General features: G+C 40.7%; 1 protein-coding gene across 3 annotated transcripts in view; it reads left to right on the top strand.

Annotated features, from left to right (window-relative positions):
• The window catches only part of HTR2C (5-hydroxytryptamine receptor 2C), a 204,571-nt gene that overhangs the window by 133,219 nt on the left and 50,854 nt on the right, over nt 1-20,498 (top strand). The gene's annotated exons all lie outside the window — the stretch shown is intronic.

Here is a 20,498-nt window from a genome sequence, read left to right as displayed (position 1 = left end):
GGGTAAATGTGTGACTTTGTGTTCAGATAAAGAAAATGCTGCTCCTCGGGGGCGGGTAAGGGCAGGGCAGTCAAGAACTCTGGCAGTGCCTGGGTTGGGAAAGCGCCAGTGCCAGCCCACTGAGAGCTGCCTTACCAGGCAGCTCACCTCCCAGGTGAGGTGAGATGTGGTGAATCCAAGATTACCTTTAGAAAGGTTTACTTGGCTTAAAATGCTTTGTTAGCAAATACTGCTTCTGACTTCTTCTAACTTTTAACTAGCCTCAGTTCACCTGTCTTTATTTTAAATTCAAAGGTACTTCACCCAAAGTGTTCTCATCAGCCAAGCCACTACACAGAGTAGTTTAGTGTTCATCTGTCTCATTTCTTTACTGTCCAAGATGAATCTCAGGGGACTAAAGCTCTGGACCAAGTAGCTTCAGGCAATTCATCTGGAAAACAGAGTCACTTAGACTTTTGTAAAGAAAATAATTTAGTAATCAGCGTAAGAGACCTGTCTCTAAGCCAACCCATTTGGAAAATTTGCCAGTGTAGTAGCTACAAACATTTTTTGACAATAATACTGATGATGTCTTTCCATTATTGCCAGAATTTCTTCTTCCATGCAACTACAGGACCGAACTGCCTTTGCATCATCTTCCATATTCCTGCATTAGAAATGCTTTGTAATTTGAGATTGATGCTGCTGAGCTGGACATTGAGCAGAGACATTTTCCTGAGCGTTTCCCTGCTGACCAATGCAGATAAAACCATGGGGAAGTGAGGAAGCCATTGCTGCCACGCTGCTGGCAGATGTGCCAATTCAGTGCATTCTCACCCAAACACTGAGGTTTCTCAATTTCTTGTACAATATCAGTAGACCAATGTTCCTGTTCATTCTGCTAATTGGATATGTGTACTGACTCTTAAAACTTTTATCTAATCTCAGAGTTCAGGCTCTTATCTTATAGTTTTTTTTTTTTTTTTTTTTTTTTTTTTTTTTTTTTTTTTTTTTTTTTTTTTCCAAATGAGAAAACACTTGTGTTCATGAATACATTTAACAGTGCAGTTTCTGTACCTTCCAACCAGCCAAGGTCCCATTCCACAGTGCTGGATATCACCCAGATGCAAATGATACCTTTCCTTTTTGAAAATTTATCTGGCAAACATAAAATTCGAAGTGAAATACTGCATGAAACAAAGTGAAGGATAGACTGGTCTATAGTTATAGTGTTAATGCAAGGTTTTGGCTGCATGATTTTTAGCTTTGCTTTTCGTTTTGATTTATCTATGGTTTATCATATTTTGAAAGTATAAATGTTAGGGTAAGAACAAAGTTCCTGTACCTGTATTAGTGAGATACTCATTGCTCTCCAGCAACAGTTACATGGTATTTAGGGCAAACTTTTGCAGGGGTTTGCTCTCCTGACTTTTTTGCTTTGGGCTATGTGGAAAAGATGTGGGGCAAAAGCTTCCCACAAAGTGGGAGCAGGGGGACAAGTAGCATGGGCTCTACCATTTCAAGCTCAGGGAATCTCCAGGCACCACTTTTCCCTGTAGTTCACAGCAAGGCAGTCCAGGCTCAGCACACGTATCAAATCTACTGTTTTGCCAGCTTGGTTTCATGTGGTAAAGGTTACTGCCTAGTTAAATTAAACACACAGAAAAATACAAGAAGGAGCAGAAGTGATGTGCCTGGAGGCACTGGAGGCACAGAAGCCTTTATGGTGCCTTTCACTGGCTCGATTACATTTCTGGCAACTATTTTCAGCATTGTTTTTGAGCAATGTTAGTGAGGAGGGAGCAGAAAGAAAATCATTCCAAATTGATGTGCCCTAAGGGCTCATCCAGAAGACTTTCACTAGCTTCATAAAAGCTCCTGCACACTTAATGTAAAAATTATAGCAAAATGGTTTATCTCCTTTTCATAATCTTGTCTTTTAGCCTCTTGCTTTTTAATGTACTACCCTTGTCCCTTAAAATTCAGAGAAGAGTTTTGAAGTTTACATACTATAAAACCCGTAGGTAGCAATCTTGAAGGATGTTTTGAGCAGCACTGTAGCAGAGAGTCTGCACACAAGGTCAAGGCCCCAGGAGGGTCTCACTGGAGACTGGAGAGTTGTGAAGTCCCAGCAGCACATCTTGCTCTGATAGGTGAGAATGATTTGTTAGAATTTGACTAAGAATTCATGAGAAACAAAAAAGCTTTAACATCACCAACCCTTTAGTGAAGAATTGTACTTTTGGAGAGTGTAACTATTTCCATAAAAAAAAAAAACCCTGGTTGCTGTCTAGCAGTAAAAATGCTGTGAAGAACCACACAGGTTGTTTCTGGGGGAAGCATTTCTCTCTTTGACAGCTGCAGTAGAATTGCTTTGTGCTTTTCTTAGGAGAGGAAAAAGCCCCCCATACCCACCAGTGTGCTCTGTATGATCACCTGCAGGATTTACCATCTGCCCTGCTCATCCCCCGGCGGGTGGGAGGTGTGGATGTCCTGCTGCCAGCATTCAGAGACCAAGAGGAGGGGAAACCACCTCCAGTTGGATTTCATAAAATAGCTATTTGTTTCCAAAAAGTGCCAGCAGATTTAAATTACTGCTGCTGTTGTCAACAAGTTTCCCCTGCATATTCTGTAATGATTAAGGTCCTTGGAGGTTGTGGATCACTTATGTTTCTCAGCGTAGCTACAGATTGTGAACATAAGGGTTGCATCGAGGAATTTAAATAATTAATTGAAAGGCAGAGGTTCCTTTCCTTCTGTGTGCTTTGCGTAGGAAAATTCCTGCTGACTCCACGTTTCTTGCTGCTGAAGAAGATAACCTGGTCAGGTAGCTCAGTGTTGACTCAGAACTTGCCAGCTTTTTCACTTGACATAAAGTTGCTCTCAGACACAGCTGCTGCCTTGCTGCTACCAGTGCCAGAGAGTTTGATGACTTAATCAACGTGTTATTCTATCAGGAACCATTTGTGGTTTCAAATCAGATACAGGATGATAATTTTTGTAATGAAAAAAAAAAAAGAGTTAATTTTCTCAAATTCAAAACAAGTCCATCATAAAATAGCCCATGTCCTGTTCCTGCTTTGCTCTGAAGCCAAGACTAAGCAGGTGGTGCACCTAGTCTGAACTATGCAGGGAAGTGACTTTGCTGTTATTATTTGCAGCAAATTTTCTTAGAACCTGATGGCTAAAAAAAAAATTAGGACAGCTTTTTTTTTTTTTTTTTTGTAAATGTTAAAACTGTATCCTTATTTCTTTGTAGTTTATTCTTCATTATGTGATTACTTTCTGTACAGACTGAACCATGCAGCAGAAGTTTGAGGTTCACCTTCCAAAAATCTGAGGGTTAAAATGAAGTGTCAAAACCTTAGATAGACCTGGGTAATACAGACAAACTATAGTCTCTTTTGATCACTTCTAGTTAGGGCTCCTTATTTCTATCTTAAAAAAGAAAAATAAAACGAAGAAAAATATATATAATATTGGACTTCTCTAAAGGAAATACAGCTGAAGGAATACCTATATGGAAAGTGGTTGGGGGAACTTCTTGCAGCCTCACAATTTTGGAAATATAAGGAGCAGGACAATAATCTGCAAAGAATAGGTCCAGTCTTTATGCTTCAGTGAAGTGATGCTGAAAACTTTTAGCTGACACCGTGAGTTGCTCATTAAACCCAAGGGGAAACAATGGACACTTGGAGGCTTTAGGGGTATTTTTTTGTGCAACAGAAAGGATTAGTGCAAGGAAAAACTACAAAATTGCTGATTTTAAGTCTTCAGGGAGTCTGGGCAGTGCTCTACTTTGACAAAGAGCAGATCCAAGGTATGATAAGCCCATTACCAGAGAAATCACATCCTTCTGACGTGTACCCGGCTCAATAAATGCTGCCTGAAACACAGTCAGAGCCCATTACTCTCCCTTGACTGGTGTCTGTGCTCAGCAGTGCAGATGGCTATCTTCTCTCCTGTCTTTTTGAGAGTTTATGGATTACAGAATAGCTCTTTCATGGCCAGTGAAAGCAGATGAGCTAAATACTTAGCAGTGATTCTTTTGACACCAACAGCAGTGCCTGGAAGTGGGCTACTGAGTTTCAGGTTTGTTTTGTGCCCTTCCTGTGTTCCAGCTCCCTTCTGATAGTGAGACCAAGTCAATCAGAGCATCAAGAGGGTTCAGACTACTAATGTGCTCAATATTGACAGAGCTTTATTTCTTAAAAAGAGGGAAAAGTGTGAGTCCTTCTGCTCCATTACAAAGACCATGCTTTTTATGATAAGCAGAGATGTGCTTGTTTACTTTTCCCCTCCCTGGAATTAAATTTCATTGAAACTCTTTACTGTTGCATTGAATTAAAAGCTTCTTCTCCCTATATTTTTATAATATTGCAGGCAACCATTAATTATCTGGTGACTTCCAAAAGAGATTTTTCATTCAAATTTAGCTTTTGCTGTTCATGATTCTAGCTGGTATTAAACACTTCAATAGATCCAGTATATTCAGGTTTTTTGGGCAATATAAAAATGTAGATTTAATATCATTGACCTTTGATTTGGGAGAGCATGTGGGTTAGATTACATGTTACATTTTGTTTTGAAAGGGATTGAAATTTTTTTTTTTCCAAAATTTCAGTTGCAACAAAGTAAAAGCTTTTCATTTTATATGACCCTTTATTACCTGGGCTTCCTTCTAACCTTGTTCTCTGTGATTTTATATTGCTGCAATTCCATTGCCCTTAGAGGACGTGGGACCAAACCCAGGACTGTTGTGTTTGTCCTGAAGACCTTGAGAGCAATCTTGTTTTCGTGTCTCAAAGAAGTTAACACTTGGGTTTGAATCCTGACCTGTGTGTACAATTTAAGTACTAATTTAGCTGCTAGACTGCTCTAAAGCTTCAGCATTAATCAGGAGATAAGCAGTAATCCTGGCTTTTACAAACTTTTGTAAGTTTACAGAATTGCAGAGCTTTCTCTTGCAAGGAAATTTCTTGATCTTATTAACAAGGAAAACAAGAAGCTTAAAGCTGAGCCAGGAGCAGTGTTGTTGGCTTGTTTGGTTCTGGGCTCTGCTCATAGCCTGCTGCCTCTCTTTGCAAGCAGGGGCGCAAAATGCACCTCGTTCACAACAGCAGATTTGCCCCAGCCTCTTCTGGGAAGACTTAGACAGTCACATTTCTTCTCTCTTTTCTTTTCCCCCTAGTATCTTCTTGACTAAAAGTCTCCAATTACATCCTAATTGGCTTCTTTCTTTTAATTGACCGTCTCTCCTTCTCAACGGCAGCCAATGCTGACCTTCTTTCTGTGCTGGAGATGCATATTACTGTAGCTCTTTTGAGACAAGCTGTTAAAAAAAGAAAGAAAGATATTCTAGTTTATCTAGCTGGTGGATAAACAGGATTTTAAATGCTGCAATTTTCTTCACAACTCCCTGTAATGAGCAGGAGGGGGGCACCTACCTGTTTTCTTAAGCTTAGCAATTCTAGCATATCCTATATGAGCAGGGATGCAACAATTGTTCCTAACATCTACTTTTCTATGCTTGTTTTAACACTTCATGGATAGGTAAATCAGTAATTGTAACTGCATTATGTGATTATCACCTGTGTTCATGTAGTAGAGGTCGCCTAAGGTTGTGTTTTAAGCTAAAGCAAGGGTATGCACGCTGTATCTTGAGAGATGTTTCTTTCAGCTCACTGCTTAGCAGACCTTTCCAGAGGCTTTTCCTGGTTTATTCTTAGCTTCTCCTGACACCCACAAATGACTGCAGAAAGATGGGTTATCTGCATTGCATAACAACTGTCAGCAAACAGGACTCCTTCATTTCTTTGGGCCAAAAACAGCAGCAGAAAGGCCGACCCTCACCTGGTTCTGTTCTGAGTGATGACGCTGACTCATGGTGCTCTGTACAATTGTGGGGGATTCTTCCATAAAACCAGCAATGTATTAAGAGTAGATGTCATCAGAGAAAAGGAACTTCAGCTGCTGTGAGTTATTTCTGTCCATTTGGCAATCTGCTCTCATCCTCAATTAAACACCGTATCGCCCTGCTGCTCCAGCAGATTCATTGCTACTCAAAACAGATATGAAATAATTACCACTGCATTAAAGGGCATGTGTGACCACACAGTAATACTTAGGTGCTTATGGAGATGGCCGCTGCAACCTATTCTTAAGCACACGGATTTTATAACTGGTGCTTTGTGCAGCCTAAAGAGGCTGGGAGCACGTTCTGCCTGTCTGACCTCTTTCTGGGTTTGGGAGAGACTCTTTGACTGTCTTCAGTGTTCATGCTCTGCTATTTCCACGTGGTAGGAGGAGACATCAGGAGATCCTGCTTCGTGCCAAAGCAGCTGGTAGCTACAAAAGACATGACATGAGAAAGCAGCTTGCTATTACAATGGGAAAGTAGCAAAGGCCCTGTCTTCAGACCTTGTAAAATGTCCTCAGCTTGGCATTGTGAAAATAGGAGGTGATATCTGCAGTGGTTTGCACACAGTTGTTTTGGCTTTTTGGCAGAAAAGTGCTGAGGGGTCTGAGCCAGCTCCAGCATATTATTGCTGTGGCCTGGTCAGTGGCTCGTAGGGACCATCACAGACCAGAGATTTGGATGAAAACACGCTGGTGAAATTGCAGCTACTTATGTAACTATCCATCACCCACCACCATTCTTTGGCTCGCTGGCAGCACAGTGATGTTTTTGTATGAAAATCTGTGTAGCCATTGTTGTATTTTAGTAGGAAGTAAAATAGGACTCCTGGACTAGGGACAGACAACTTCCTATGACATTTGTCGTGAGAAGGACACCTGTACTGGAAGTAAAGAGTGTTCAATACTTAAGGCTATGTTTAATATCCTGCCCAGTGACCTTTTTAAGAGAGCTGAGAGTGCTAATGCACAGGGTAGTCTGTGAAAGGATATATGCTCTTAATCAGCTTCCCAATAGTAAGATAATAAAAGCAATAATCCTTTTAGGATTCTGCTTCTATGATCTCTATCTATATTTTCCAAGGTCACTAAGCGGAAGGGAAGATAAAGGATAAGCTTCCAAGGAGCTGAACAGTAGAGAAGTGAAAAACATCACACCCACCAGACTGTTCTGCTTCCAACTCACAGTGAGGGAGTCCAACCATGTTGAGAACAGACGGAGTGGTTTTGCAGGGCACTGGTCACAACAGATTTCCAGTGTAGCATGAGCTTCATCTTGTGGTCCCAAGCATCTTTTGATACATTTGAACCGAGAATTTGGATTTTTTCTTTTATCAGGAGACCAAACTATTTGGCCCGAGAGAGGGAAATTTATTTTTAGAGTTACATGTCTGACTTGGATGGGTTCAATGGGTTTGTTTAGTATCTTTAAGACCACAACAGAAAACACCCCACCTACCCCCTAAAAACTATCACCCTCAAAAACTGCTATCTGCTGCATGTGAAAAAAACCTGCTGTTGGTGAAATTTTTAAGATTGTAGGATAGATGCAGTAGCAAAATGTGCCATTTAAATGGCCAAAGTTGCCTCTGTTCTCAGCTGTGGTGAACCCTACCCCTCAGTACCAGATATCCATTTTCCCCTGACTTCATTAGACTCTGTATACAAGAACAAAAACCTGACTGTTTGCATATTAAACAGCATCATATTGAGCTGTCCATCTCTTGTGAGCTCTTGGCTCTAGAGTGTCTCTACTGGGTCAGTCCATGGGTCCATCCAGCCAGGTCTGCTGTTTCCAACAGAGAGCAGTGAAATCTGCCTAGGGAGGATTGGTGAGCCAAGGGCAAGCACACAGCCTGTAGTCTCCTGGGCTCCAGCAATTTCTGCTAAGTGGCTTCTTAAGCCAGATCTGGGATTATCCTGTTTAAATAGTCCCAAATGGCTTCCCCCCCTTGCCTCATTATTTTGTTTAATTGCTTTTTGAACTCATCTAAAATGATGAGGGTACAGAGGAGGGCAACAGGTGATTAGGAGACTTCTCCTGTGACAATGAGAGGAGAAATTATCAATGCACACCAATATCTTAGGGGCTGCTTTCATGAGGATGGGACCAGACCCATCTCAGTGGTGCCCAGTGATGGGACAAGGGGCAATGGACAAAACTAAAACACAGGAAGTTCTATCTGAATTCAAAGCAAAAGCTCTATACTGTCAGAGTGACAGAGCACTGGAACAGGATGCCCAGAGATGTGGAGTTTCCTCTGGAGAGATTCAAAACCTGCCTGGATGCGATCCTGTGCAACCTGCTCTATGTGAACCTGCTTGAACAGAGTGGGTTAGATTAGATGACCTCCAGAGGTGCCTTCCAAACCCAACCATTCTGTGATTCTCTGACTAAGCAGCAAATTCTATTCTCCTGCACAGAAAACACACTGCATTTTTGTTTAGGCCTTGATTTGTTCTTTCTTTAATGTTGCTATTAGTAGAGTAAGCAAGTTTTGTCCTGGTATACTAAATATTTATTTACTATAAATGTTTTAGTTAATGAAGAATGTAGCAAAGCCCTAGTTTGTTATACAATATTTACTTTATTGCCAAAGCCCAGGACTGCCTTTACAGCAGAACTGTTGTCTGTACCCAAAGTCTGTTCCTTACCCTGTTCATGTGGAGCTCTGCAGACAGTTCTGTCTCTGTTGGTGGAGGACTCCCTGTGGTGGACAGGGTGTGTAGGAGGACAGCATTGTACCACACATGTTGTGTATGTGCCTAGGTGATGGAGAAATGAAGAGCAGTGGTAAGAGGTTGTGGACAGCAGAATCAAACAGTGCTTTCACATGCCAAAAGAAACCTCGGGATCTAATCAGAAACTGTAAAATTTAATCCCTCATGATTCCAACCTGGGAACTTTTTTTCTTTGAAGTGCTGGCCACGTGCCTTTTCTCTTTATAGCATTACTGTGTTAAAGCCCAGTTCTAATGCATACTCTGGCATGGTAATGACTTTTTTCTTGTGTGTGTACTGTGCTGTGAACATCCGAGCCAAATTGTTGACAGTCTTTAATGTGTTTTGGAGCAAATGCATTTCCTGAGGTACGATGTGTTCCACCTTATCCTTTAGTTAATATATTGATTCTTCTGCCTCAGGCAGAGATGCTTAGGCTCATGTCTCTTGGTTGTTGCTTTTAATTTGAATTCAGTTATGAGCATTGAAGAAACTGTCTCAGACATTACAATTGTTTTAAATTCACTACAGAAATGGTCCATGAGCCATTAGATTTTTTTCAGACATTCACATGGCTGAAATTCAGGCCTATAGCTTAGACTGTGCCAGGCAGCTGCAGAGAATATCTTTCCACATCTGCTGCATTGGACAGCAATTATATTCAAGTTACATAGGAGTTGCATAAGATGGGTTGAGCCCCTCTGCTCCTTTAACTGATGAGTATCTAGCTGCTTTTAAAAGGAAGGGTCCTGCTCAGGTTTCGTGCCTTCACTCGTGTCTGTATGTTCCCAGATCATCTCTTGCATTAGTTCTTGCCTTCAGTAGACCCATTAGTGCACTATTCCAACTCATTAATTAGCTGGGATATTTGCCAGCTGGGAAAAAAAAAATAAAAAGACAAAAAAGGAAAAAAGCTGGGCTGGTGAGCTGATAAAACTCCCTTCCAAGTGCTGAATTTCAGGCATGATGAATAGCCAGTCCAAAACATGCCCAAAGCCATGTTTTCCCTCATGTATCTGATGGAACAGTAGTGAAGCATGAAAGTTCTGTGAAATAAAGTTCCAGCTATCTTAATTTTATCATCTTCCTCTATTTTCTGTCTTTCTGTTACTGCTTCTAGCCTGACAAGCAGAGTGGTTATCAAAGAGTTCCAGTTTGGTAGAAGGATGTGCTTTGCTCTCAGGGCTGAGCTAAAAGCATGAAAACTTTGAGTGTGCACAGTCCAGGCTTTCTGGAGTGAGAATCCAGGGATGAACCTGGGGTACATTGTTTGCTCTACTGCTTCTCTCAGATTTTGTTTCCAAGATAGTAGGTCTTGATTTATCTACTTGTAAATTGAGCATAAGTGTGTTTATGTGTTGTACAGACACTGTGGGACTGAAAGGCTGTCTGAGAGTCTGAGATAATAGAGATGCTGTGTAAGCACTTGTAATGAAGGAGTCCTGATAAATTAGCTGTCAGGCTTCCTGTGCAATTTTTCCTGTGAAGATATACCAATATATTGATGTCATAAGGGTACTTTGAAATATAGTCAGGTGAACTAGTTCATCTAAAGAAAGAACATGTCTAAATTGTAGTCCTGTTTCTCTCTGTATCTAACACAAGCTGATTTCTAAGATGCAAAGCTGAAGGAAACCCAGGCTGTGGTGTTCTCCATTTTGCTCTTTCTTCCCCACCCATTTTGACAGCTCGCATGGCTCCTGCCACTGGCCAGGTACATAAGTAGAAAGTTGGCAGTACCAGTCACAGGCCACCTTCAAGCCTGGCTTAAAGCCAGGTTTGCTGAGGATCTTGTGGGGAGGCTTCTTTCCCATGCCTCTGCACCTACTGTGCAGTTCACCAGGACTGCCTTGGTCCTGTTGCACAGGTCCTGAGGCTGGGAAAAAAACATTAGTTTCATTAAGGTGTGGAGCTGAGCTGATTAGCCATGATGATTTACAGCAATGACTAACTGATTGGTGAACTTCTGGGTAAAGTCTGAATTTTGGGGAAGGAGGTTTGCTCTGTGACACTTCCCTGGTTTTGCTTATGATTGAAACAGAGTGGCCTTTTACTTGTAGGTGAAGCAGTTTTGGCTGCCCTCTGACAGCTACTCACAAGGATGCTGGGACTTGACAAAAGCATGAATCAACTGGCTTCTCAGAAAAATTCTGAGAACTGGCTCTCTGCCACTCTGCCTGGAAATGGGACAAAAGTAATGTCATTGCTTCATTCTCTTTCACTTTGCTGAAAATTTTTTTGTAGCCAAAAATCCTCAGGCTGGAAAAACAATCCACAAAACTAAAAAAAAAAAAACAACCAACGGTGTGTTTTTGTTGTCAACAGTGATGGGATTTAGGGTGACTGAAAAACCCAAAGTACTTGGCTTTGCATGATGAACTGAAGTGGAGAAATATGGATTGAACAGACAAGTGCTAATCTGCAAAGAGCAAGTGGTGTGATTTTTGCCTCAGGAAGAAATGATGCTTGGGTGTGAGTGATGCACAGCAGAGGAGCAAGGCTGGAGACTCCTGAACTGATGGCACAGGCTGCTCCTTCTCAAGCTGAGGAGCTTCACTCCCATCACCCACTGGACCCACTGACTCTCTGCAGAGCTGCCTCAGTCAGGAAACCTGGATGAGTGGGAAGATGCCGCTTCAAAGACATGGTAGAAGGTTATTTATTCTGCCTTCCCATGTGTGGAAGATAGGAAAATGTAAGGGCAGATTACAAATCCATCAGGAGTTGTTTGGGAAAACGCTCTGTTTTGGTTTCAAGGCTGGGAGAGCACCTGTGGACAGGGGATGTTTTCTGTTATTATTTGTTCACAGGGGAAGATAATTTACTTTCAATAATACAAAAACGCTTAAAAAAACCCCCCAATGTTTTAAAGTTCTCAGGATGTAACTAAGGAAGTGTGTGCCATCAGCAGGCCCCTTCCTGGAGCTGGTGTGACACGTGGTGCAGTGTCCCACCTGCTGGGCTCTAACACCAGGGCTATGACATTCCCATCTCTAGAGCAAACCTCTGGCAGTTGAAGGTATGTGCATCTTTCAGCACCTTAAATTTTGTCTCATTTGTTGACAAGATCAGTATGTTCATATTTCATAGCATTTTTGAAGCTATAAAACCAGGTTGGTTTCAGTATTATCTCCAGAATGTTTAAATGCATTTGTGGGATTTTGCAGGGTCTGTTATACTCAATAACACAATTTGCTCTTTCCGTTCTTGTTTAATTAATTTTGGATTAAAAGGATATGTCTAGAATTAAGCATGTTCTTGCTAGTTTAATATCACTTATTAATAGTATATTTGGACCATGAACAGAGATGGAAATTTACTATATTAGTTACTTTTAGGCAGCTTAACATTTTTAACAGAGAGAAAAATCCGCCTTATGTAACTAAGTCTATAATTCTAAATGAAACTCATTTAGCTGATCTGATAAATAATTAGTGAAATTGGAAATTAGATAAATGCTGATTCATTAGCATCTGGTTTTAGAATGTGATTGTAAGGAAATATGAATGGAAAGAGGATGCTGGAAGTTTATCTGTTGGTAAAGTTATATTTAGAGAGGATGAAAGTAATTTATTCAAGATTTAAGATGGCCTTAGCTGACAGTATTCAATTTTTTCCCACAGTGAAACAGTGCTAAAGATTTCTGCTGTTATAAAATGAAAGTGAGGGTCATCAAAACTCCTATGAGGATCATGAACATATTGAATAAATTTAGAAATAATAAATCTATCTAATGGGTTATTCTCTGGATTTTCATCTGGGATTGCGGTGTAGAACTGGCAGGAGCAAGATGAGGCAAATTAACTGAAACATGGCAAAAACTGAAGGAAAAGCTTGTCCCACCCACTGCAGAGAGGAAACCTCAAAACTGAGCATTAATTTCTCTTGTTTTGGTACCTCTAGTACAACACACACTGTGGCTGTAGCTGTTTGACATGAGCTGTTGTTAGATGGTGCTGCACTTCTTCCATCTGCAGGATTTTCTGTGGCTTGTTTGTGGACAACTGGTTGACTGTGAAGAATTGGTTGGTCGTTGTGGTTCTGATCCTCGTTTCTAATCCTGAAAATATATGAAATACTTTCTTCATCTCACTCTTCCACGGAGCAGAATTACCTTAAAACTAAACTTGCATCTGTGAAGCGTAGGAATGACAGGATCCATGAGACAGTGTGCCCAGTAGGGGTCAGTTTGTGCTGGGAATCTTACATGAAGCACCAGAAAAAGTCCTGTTGCTTCAATAATTTTAAAAAAGTTTTGGATCTGCAGGAGACTGTTACTCCCTGCAAACCATCATCTCTGCTGTTTTTACAGTGCCTGTTTCCCACACATCACTGTGCCTCAGACAGCAGAGCAGCACGTTGCTCTCATCTGTTTGGAAACTCCTTTCTCATTGCTAGTGGTGGGGAAAGTCCCCAGGCACTTCATGTAGGTCCTGCCTACCCTCTCTGTACCCCTAGAAGGTTTTACCTGCACAGTGGTTATCCTGTTCTCTGACATGTGTTCTGGTGAGCAAGCAGAGTTTGTGTGCATGTGGAAGAACTGAGCTTTAGGTGCCAAACCAGACTTTGGACAAGCTGAGATGATTGCACTGGATTACAGGAATCTCTGAGCCCAAGCTGGAGGTGAGGGATTGCAGGATGATGGGCTGAGAACTCAGAAAGGCATCCTGAAGGTCCTTGAGGAATGGTGTCAGAGATACCATTGGCTTAAGATCTGTGAGAAGCCGTTTTTAGCTCTTGCTCATGGTGTTTGCATAAGTTACAGATGGCTGAATTTTTTGTCCTCTGCTTTGTATCAGTACAGGATGAGTAGTTTCCTCAGTCTGTAGTGAGACAGTGAGCTGTCATTGCAATGATTCATTACCTCACTATTGTTCTCTACACAATTTGTCAACCCAAACCCAACTTTTAGAAAATGCCCATATGTTACAGTATGGGAAAAATAATAACACAACGATCCCTGTGGATAATTAGAGGTTGTTTTCAGGACCATAGGTAGTACATATGGAAATGGTCAGTCCTATAAATATATGGGTAAAATTCAGAAGTACTGGAAAGAAAATTAACAAATGCCCAAGTGTTCAATTGGCCCCAACAAAGCCCCTTATCTGTGTGAACAAATGTTTATGAGCAGAATTAGCCCATTTGGTTATACAATCTGTGCATTGTGTACTTGCTTTCATTGGCAGTAAATATGCACAAACCCTCAATATTACAGCATCATGTATACAAATCCAAGCCTTGGCTCTATAGAGTGGTGATGCATAGTGTAACTTGGTACAAAGGCCAAACTTTAGACCAGTTCTTGAAAAGGCAACCCAACAAGTGAACTACAAAGCTGTGCTCAAGTTCCACATTTCTGGTTTTGAAAAACAAAGTCCCAGGACACTCAGCTTTCTCCTTCTGACTGTTCTACTTTCTTCTGACTTTCTCCTACTGACTGTTTCAGCACCCCAGTGCATGTTTGGAAACACCCAGGCTGAGTATAATTTGTTTTTTAAGGGTTTTATTTCTTTTATTGATCCTTTTAAGAGTAATTAAATATAACACCATAATATTCTTTTAATAGCCCTCTGACTGAAATATTTTTTTTTTTGCCTTTCTTGCAAGGTGGGTGGCCTTTATCATGTTTTTACCATACTCAAGAAAAAATATTCACAAAGTTTCAGAAATCTGAAACAATGTGGGTTTTCATTTTGCTGCTTCCTACCTGCTTCCATCCTCTCTGAAAACTGAGACAGAGATGAAAAAAACCCCACGCTTTCAAAATTCAGAAGAAATCCAGCTTGGATTTATGCCTAGTACAAGGGTAAAAGGGTTGCACATTTTCTAACTAGGATTGTCATTTTCTAGTATACAGTGCTGCAGTTGACTCGCTTCACATACAAGGAATGTAATTCATTTTATTTTGTAGGTACAGAAAAGGGACCCTACCAGGTCATGATTTTCTGCTAGTGATTCACACAAGTCGGTCCCTTGGCTGAGTGTTCTTGAGGATGATCTTTCTATAACGCAGAAAAATCTCAATTATTGCTTTCAGCAGAGGTTAAACAAGCTGCCATCTTGAGCAGCTTGGAGGTAATAAACTGTGCTGAACTGAGCCCAGCTACAGGCACACATCCTACGCAGGGCTCTGGCCCTGGATGCACACAAACTGTGAGCTATATTCTTTATGCTCCAGGGACTGTTAAGTTAAGAAACATTTCTCTTTGTGCAAAAACTTTGTGAGTGATAGGTGCCAAAATGACACACGGATTGTCACATATTTGGGCTTCAAAATGTTCTGTTTGCCAGGGAAAGCATCTGTTTCAGTTAGATCGACAACCAGTGCACCTTGAGCGCTGGAGTGTGTAATCCCAGTGCTGCCACAGAATCAGGCTCACAGAAAGGCAGTCCCAAATCAGTGCAAGTTAAATAAACTTTTGGAAAGTTCTGAGGACTCTTACTTGAACCATAACTAATAGCAACACGTTGAAAAAAAATTATCAGGTAATTATTAGAGAACAATAACATTGTTAGGCTGATTGGGCTGTGCACTAAGGGGCTGTCAATCACAGTTGTTATGAAAAGCAGAGCATTTAGAGGCTGTCAGTCACACCTGTTTGTAAAAGCCGAAGGACTTCAAGAATTGTTATGCCTGAATTTACCAAATGCAGAAATAACAAAAGCACCAGAGTTTCATGCAGACTGATATTACAGTTTATGTAGAAGCTCTTGCGTAAATTTGTGCCTTTATTCATCTGAAAATATGACACTGGGAGCTTGGAAAGGTTTATTTTTCAGCTAGCTCCTTTATAGCACTGATTATTTTTTTTTAGGGCTGCTTAAGTGTGTCCAATCTGGTAACAAAAAGTAAGTTTTGTTATATTCCTTTGCTGTGAAGCAAAAATGTTCGAGTCAGTATCCAAATAGCAGAGAGCTGGTGCTGGAGCCCTTCAGTTTTCTGAGGAGTTTCACACATTACTGCATACCTAAAACACTGCAGCAAATACCAGCTGGAGAATTTAAAAGGATTCAGGAAATCCTTAACATGGAGGTATTCACCCATAAATGCTATGGGAAATGGTCCCCATGAGACTGAAAAAAACCCATGAAACCTTGTGTCTTCATTTTTCAGAAAAGGGTTGAACCCACATACTCACCTGATTTAAACCAAAAGTAGTAGTTAGTTGTTCAAGGATGTTGTTTGTTGTGTTTGGGTTTCTTTCCCTTTCCCTTTCCCTTTCCCTTTCCCTTTCCCTTTCCCTTTCCCTTTCCCTTTCCCTTTCCCTTTCCCTTTCCCTTTCCCTTTCCCTTTCCCTTTCCCTTCCCTTATTTTGCTTTTTCCTTTTTTTTTTGTTTTAATGCAAATTGTAGAGCTTTTGTGAGAAAATAGCTTTCTGATGATATATTTCTGCATGTGAAAAACTATACTGTGTATCACCCCACTGTGTCCTGGATCTGTAAGTCATCACATTTCACAACTGAGGCCAGCTGCAAGTGTGCGTCTGAGTGTTCAGTGTTTATAACACTGCTTGAAAACCTGCTTCTTACTGAATAAATCATGGGTTCCTACTACTTTGAAAGGTTTCCATCAAGGAACCAGTATAGTTTTGTTTCATCTCAGAACACCTAGTGCTTTCAGCAGATTTCTTGCCGCTCTGGGCCCTGCGGGAGCCCCAGCATGAATAACTGTGGCATTAAGCCCTACCCAGACATGATTTTTTTTCATTGTTTTTTCTTATATTGGGAGCTTCACTTTACCAGATACAGCATCAGGAGCATGTTCCCCAAGTACTGATACCTTCCACCCTTGCCAGCAGTTATTATTCCAACGGTGTCCTATTTTATTGGGCACTGCATTAAGCACTGAGGGACTGAAGGAGGAAAAGGGGAAGAGAAGTCACCGCTCATGGCTTGGCTGTCCTAAATAGATGTAGAAAGGAAAGGAAAAGGGCATAACCTGCCCAAAGCCATCCAGTGAGCTGATGGCAGACCCAGAGGTAAAAACTACATCTCTGTGGCATTCAGAGGAGTTTCTTAGGTGGACGTGGCCCACACCACCTCCCTGGTGACGTGCCCATGGACCGCGGCAACGAGCATCTTCTTGCCAAAGCAGTAGCTGCACTCACACAATGGGTAGTTAATTCAGTGAATTATTAATGCAAATGTTAATAATTAAACTCAAGTGGTTAATGAGTTTCTAGAGAAAAGATCAAATTATACTCTTCAGATGTGGAGTTAGAATTTTGTCTAATTAGAAGAAATATGTTTTTCCCGCGAGGGGCAGTTGCTGAAGTGACAGTTTGGAGACTGTTGTGACAGCATTTGCAGCGATGGGTGCCAGCCAAAGAACAGAGCTTTTTTAGTATCTTTGATAGCATAGTAGTTTCTTTCGAAGGCATAATTATGTTGCATTCTTTGCAGAGTTCATTAGGAAAAGAAAAACAAAGAACTTTTATTACATGTGGTCGATGTTCACACGTTTTTATCTTAGCATGGTAGAAGTTGTTGGATCCAGAGGGTAACACGGTCTTTCTCTCTCTCTCTCTCTTTCACTGCTAGCCCAGAACTAGTACTAAGTTTAAAAGAGCTCTTCCAGCCCACATCTGTTATTCAAGAGTCCATCTTTTTTTCTTGTGAGAAATCTCAGAATGTGTAAAAATGTTAAAAGACTTCTGTAAACTGAAAATCTCAACAAGAAATGAATTTGTGTCAACTTGAGTGATTTCAGCACCTTGAAATCTTTAATTTATGTAGAATTTTTTTTTCTACTACTTTGTCTAATATAAAAACAAAAAAGTCATTCTGAACTTCAGGATTATCTTTGTTTTCAAACTGTAAGAATGAAATTTTCCAACTATTTTTCCTGGGTACTTTCTGTTGAGAAATGCGTGAAAACCGTTTCCTGGCAAAAAAGTTTCCATGTTGACTTAACACATTTTTTGGGCAAGAAAAAAAAAGTTTTGTGGAACTATTCCAAACCAAATCTTGTAATAATTATTATCTTCATTACATCGTCCCATTTGCATGCAAAACAAGTAAACAGGATTGCCACAGAGCCAGAATTCATCAGATGTGTCAAGATAAAGCAGATTCAGTTTCTTTGAGCATATGTAAGGTAGTCCTTGTGGCACGAGAGCATATGAGAGAACAAACAACCTTTACTAGTCATTAAACAGAAATAGCAGAACAGAACTATTTCATATTTCCAGAAGTTAGCGTTTACTAAACCTCTGGTTTAGTCCCTTTGTTTGAGAAAACCCAATAAATATATGCCAATAACTACGTAACCTACCAGATACCAACACAGCCCATGGAACTGGTTCTAAGTGACTTAACTCCTTTTTCTGTTTAGTGACACCTTGAACTGCCCTGATACGGTGGGAAATTAGTTCCATACCCAAGGACATCCAAGCCTTGGTGGGGAGGCTGTTGAGCAGTGATGTCTGATCTCCTCAGATGGCAAGCAGGGTATTTTTAATGTCAGAAGGAGTCAGGGTCTCCAACAATGGCTTGTGCACTCATTAGCCTTAGTTTCTGCATTTTGAAGAACTCCAAATTCTGCAAGTGGTAACGATGCAGAAGGCTGAAGTCAAACATAATGACTACTAAGTAACTACTAATTAAATTAGTTGCAAACACACTCTTATAGAGGTGCCTTTTATTTGAAAATTTCTACCTTATTTCCCTATAATGAAATTGTTCCAGGTTGAGCACGCTGGGCCTGAAGTCCTTCAAACATAGGTGTCTCCTCAGTGGTGGTGGGAGGATTGGGATGGGCAAGAGTGGGGGATCTGTGGTGCTGCCCTACAGGAGAAGATACCAGAGTGCTGCTGGCACCCAGCACAACACAGCCCACGCCAGGGCCCAGAGGAGTTATGTGCAAGAGCTGCTCCCTTACTGACTCCTGTTTTATGAAACCTTCTGAACCTGTGGCATATACTGCAGGGATTTTATGAGGTAATTTTGAAAAAAAGAAAAACAACCCTTCCTGCAATTCTCTGTTGGTTTATTCACACTTGTAGGAGCTTTTTCCTTTGCCCTAGGGCGAAAGGAAACTTTTCCTGCTGCAGAAGCTGAAGAACTCACAGAAACTAAATATAATCCCCCAGATTTTGTAGAGAAACATAATGTGGGTCTAGCTGGTTGGCTGTGCTGCTTCAACCTTTTCAGGCAATTTTCAGCATCCTCCTTGCAACTGAGGAAACTCTTCCAGCATTCAGGAAAACACAGTGGAGATGTCCCCTTGTTAAATGTATTTTCTGTCTGTAACTCTAAGCTATGAGCTGTGAAGATAAATCATAGCAGCTGTGTCACATTTGTTTTGGAAAGAACCTTGTGTTACCCCAGGATACAGCTGTCACTGGGAAAAGGAATGGTGGAAGTACTATTTTCAGTCACACAGGAAGATGGTGTCAGCTCTGAATTCTTCCCAAACCCTTTACAAGTTAGGAGGATCCTTCCACAGATAACAGGGATTTGTGGCAGAGATTGTGATAAGGAAAATGACCAAAGCCCAGAAGTCTATTGTTATTTGCTTTCCTTTTTTCTTTTCTTTTTTTTTTTTTTTTTTTTTTTTTTTTTTGGCTCTTGGATTATTTTTTTTTTTAGAAAAAGAAATTATTGCTGAGTTATTTATTACTGAGAAATGGATTTAGATTGAGATCATGCAATGATTATATATATATATTTGCATATATATTTATATACGTACAGAAAAACTTATTACCTTTCAGCATGAGTTGAATGGTGATAAATTGGGAAAAAAATCTTGGTTTTACATGGCAAGGAATTCTGGTAGGACAGGCAGGGTCTGTTCTCAGATCACACAAAACAGTGCAGAGTTTGGTAAGCTATGGAAAATCTCAAAAGCACACACACAAACCTCATTTAATAATGGATATCCTGACAGGAGCAATGGAGGAATTCAGGAATTCCCTGGTGGTTTGTTGTTATCACTGTATCAGCTCTGTGAGTGAGGCATGTTGAAGCATAGGGGAAGAGAGGAAGATTGTTAAGTGCACAGCTGTTGTTACTCAAAAATCAGACTAAAGCTCATAAAAATCAGCACACCAGGCACACCTGAATACGGATGACTTTGTTTCTGATGGCCCTGTGTGAAGTACAGCAGAGCAAATGTGCTTTATGTTACCTCTATTGATAAAGAGATCTTCTAAATAACATTTATCTAAGCAAGAAAAGAGGTAAGAAAATGTTTATAAAATTCTTTCATATCCTTGTCTTGTCCAGAAGAATTATTTAGGATTATAGCTTTGCTCGTGCATTATTTGTGTACATTTTGTATCATTGAGAGCCTCTATTTTCTGTCTTCACAAAAATGCAGGAAAGAATTCATGCAAGCAGTTGTTCACCTCTGGCTAAAATGTGATCAGACAGCATTGCCTGTTGGGATAACATAGTGCAGTGCTGTCATTTGTCAGGGCAGTCTTGGTGGGCCTAAAGGACAGAAAGTTAGAATCTGGGAGTTGCCTTTTTTTCTGTGTACCTATATGGTTTTCTTTAGCCTTTCTCTTAAATTTCTGTTATGATCCTGGCAGAAGAGATTAATTTCCTTTCCAAAATTGTTCTAATCTGAGGTCTTCTCACTAGTAAGGAAATGTGTTCAGCTGGCTGCTGACACAACATCTGTAGGCAAAAGGCTTGTGAAAGTCAAACACATTCCTAATTTATGAGGTACAGACTGTTCATGTACTCAGGTTGTAGAGACTTTGGCTCATATAAAGTTTCTGTGATGCTCTGTAGATATTAAAAAAAGAAAAGGCATTCCAGTGCAAAGGAGGTTTCTTGGGACTAGCAGCTCTCTCAGGCCAGAACGTGCTCCTGTGGGGTGCCCTGCTTGGAGGCTCCCTCCCAGCTGGCTGGGAATGCTCCTCCCTGCC

This window comes from Pipra filicauda, unplaced genomic scaffold, assembly GCF_003945595.2.
Source record: "Pipra filicauda isolate LSUMZ 115617 unplaced genomic scaffold, ASM394559v2 scaffold9_size5747161_pilon, whole genome shotgun sequence".
Lineage (NCBI taxonomy): Eukaryota > Metazoa > Chordata > Aves > Passeriformes > Pipridae > Pipra > Pipra filicauda.
This window is presented reverse-complemented; position numbering and strand designations above follow the sequence as displayed.